This window comes from Micromys minutus (genome assembly GCF_963924665.1).
Source record: "Micromys minutus genome assembly, chromosome: 7".
Lineage (NCBI taxonomy): Eukaryota > Metazoa > Chordata > Mammalia > Rodentia > Muridae > Micromys > Micromys minutus.
In genome coordinates, this window is record NC_137976.1 from 32857838 (window position 1) to 32860977 (window position 3140).

At 40.5% G+C, this 3140-nt stretch overlaps 1 pseudogene across 1 annotated transcript; it reads left to right on the forward strand.

The window, feature by feature from the left end:
• Positions 1-249: 249 nt before the first annotated feature.
• Positions 250-1470, forward strand: LOC308422684 (bleomycin hydrolase-like; annotated as a pseudogene). The gene has a single exon. The product of its transcript is annotated as a bleomycin hydrolase-like (transcript).
• Positions 1471-3140: the final 1670 nt, after the last annotated feature.

The window sequence follows — 3140 nt, forward strand, 5'->3', positions numbered from 1 at the left end:
ATCTTTTCTTTATTAGTTTTAAAAAAGATGGAGAATCAGGTCTGGTGAGACAGTCAGTAGACTGTAGTCATAGGTCATACACAGGATATCTTTGTGTGTATTCTGCTCATCTCTGAGGGCTCAGGAACTGTTGGCATTTTAATTGAATGTAGTTTTCCTACTGTCATGTTCCTTGTGTTTGTAGTAAGACCTAGACCTCACCTGAAGATCGTGAAAACTAACGTTTCTCCACGAAGCAGTTTGGGTACCATGAACAACGCAGGACTAAGTTCAGAGAAGGAAGCTGCTTTGATCCAGAAACTAAATTCTGACCCCCCAGTTCTTACTTGCCCAGAATATCAGGACAACCCATGGTTTGCTGGACATTTGTCTGAAGATGGCCACAGTCCAGGGTGCTCAGGATGTGTTTCAGCACATTGTGCCTCAGGAAGACAAGCAAGTCAACGACCAGAAGAGCTCTAGACAGTGCTGGATATTTTCTTGTTTGAGATGTTATGAGATTTCCACTCATAAAAAAAAATTAACACTGAAGAATTTGAGTTTAGTCAGTCTTAGCTGTTTTTTTGTGGGGACAAGGATGAACGTTGTTATTTCTTCTTGAATGCTTTTTGTGGACACAGCCCAGAAAAAGAGTCTAAAGATAGGAGATTAGTGCAGTGTTTGTTTATGAACTCTACAAATGTTGGTGGACAATGGAATATTCTTATCAATACTGTTGAAAAAAATCATTGTTGTCCCTAAGAAATGTTTTCCTGAGTCACATACAACTGATAGTACTGGGAAAATGAACGACATTGTGAAAAACAAGATGAGATAATTCTCTATATGGCTTCAGGACTTGATACACAGTAGAGCAACCAAAGGAGAGAGCTCATGTACAAAAGGTGCCATGATGGTGGAGATACTCAGAGTGCTGTGCACCTGTTTGGGTGACCCACTAGAGACCTTTACCTGGGAGTATCAAGACAAAAATTAAAAACTACAAGGTTGTCCCCATAAGACCCTTGCAGTTTTACAAGAAGCACATAAAGCCACTTTTCAATATGGAAGGTAAGGATTGTTTTATGACCCATGGCCCCAGCACAAGTACAATAAACTGTACACAGTAGACTATTTGAGCAATATGGTTGGAGGGAGAAAACTGCTGTATAACAACCAGCCTGTTGACTTCTTGAAATAGATGGTTGCTGCCTCCATCAAAGATGGAGAGGCTGTGTGGTCTGCTGTGATATTGAGATACAGTCCAATGGCAAGCTGGGCCTCAGTGACATGAACGTCTCTAACTACAAGTTACTGTTTGGTGTCTCATTAAAGATCATGAATAAAGCTCATTTGTTGGCTTTTGGTGAGTAACTCATGATCTACAACAGGACCTTCACTGCTGTCTCAGAGAAAGATGACCAGAAAGATGCATTCATGAAATGGAGAGTAGAGAATTCATGGGGTGAATACCATGGCCACAAAGGTTAACTGCGTATGACCTATGAGCGGTTCCCTGCGTATGTCTAAGAGGTGCTGGTTCTGTTGCAGGAGGAACCTATTGTTCTTCCAGAATGGGACCGCACTGGGGGCTTTGGCTTAATGAGTAAGTGGACAGCCTCCAGCTCTTTCTTCTTTCCATGGGATCAGATGTAGCTGCCAAGGACAAATTTGGGGACTGGATCCAAAGTTACACAGGTGGCTGTTTCCACAGGATACAGTCAGACTCTAGGGTTTCCAGTCTCCTCCGGAAACCTCTTTGAGGAAACGTTTTATGCTGAAACAAAATATTCATAAAGGAAAAAATAAAGAGGGTAGATTGGGGCATCTCAGACGGCTCAGGATCTCAGCATTTTACTTGGATCTAGTTGCCCTACTGTCATGGTCTTTGAGTTTGTAAGACAGAGTAAGATAAGCAATGAGGAGTAAAGAGAAGAAATAATCCTGGGTTCCTTGTTTCTAGAGTACATTAGGGGAGGGTTAGCTAGGATTTGAACTCTCTACACGGCATGCTGCCTCACAGTTCATTGTCCTTCCTACCTTGCAGTCGCTGAATTCAGTTTCTACTGGATTGTTTAATGTGACTCTAAAAGCTCGAGAAGTGAAAGTTGATCAGGTCTGACAGAACTGCTTACTGTTCTAAACTGTGGAGCTCAACTGGGTCAAGATAAACAGGGTTAAAGAAAACCTTGTCAGGGGCACAACTGTAATCATGAGGGGCACCCCAATGAGAACTTTAACTAATGTCTGTCTGTCTCTGCTTTGGGAGTTAATTGAAGAGATAAAGTGATGCTCAATTTTTCTGATAACTCATTGGTGCTGAGAAGGTTTTGAATAACATACTTTGTTAAATGAGGATAAAAAGAGAATATTATGCAAGACTTCACAGACACTAAAAAAAAAGCATAAATTTACTGATAAATAAAAGTACAGCCTGAACATTTGGCTTAAATATTTCTTAATTTTTAACATTTAAAATATGAAAACCCAAAAATAGTTTTTAGTATATAGTTACGTAAGTCCACTGAGATTATATATATCTATAAGTCTGGAATATTTTTATTAAATAGCAAAACATCTTGTTTTTATTTTTCATTAGATATTCTCTATATTTACATTTTAGAGGCTATCCACTTTCTGCCAATAATATCATTCCTTCCCCTCCCATTACTTCCATGAACATGCTCCCTCTCTCAAACATGCTATTCCCTTTCAATATTTGGCATTACTCTACACTGGGAAAACAAGTCTTGGTTGGACCAAAGGCCTCTCTTCCCACTGATGCCAAAGAATGCTATCCTTTGCTACAAATACATCTGGAGCCATGACTCTCTGCATGCAAACTCATTGGTTGGTGTTTTAGTTCCTGGGAGCTGTGGTGGGATTGGATAATTGATAAGTTTGTTCTTCCCATGGGGTTGCAGATCCTTTCAGCTCCTTCAGTCTGTTCTCTAACTCCTTCATTGGGGTCCCCGTGTTTAGTCCAGTGGTTAGCTACAAGCATACTCTTCTATATCAGTATGGTTTGAACAGAGCCTCTGAGGAGGCATCCATATGAGATTCCTGCCAGTAAGCACTACTTTGCATCAGCAATAGTGCTTGAGTTTAGTGACTGCATATGGGATCGATCCCCAGGTGAGTCACTCTCTGAATGAACTTTT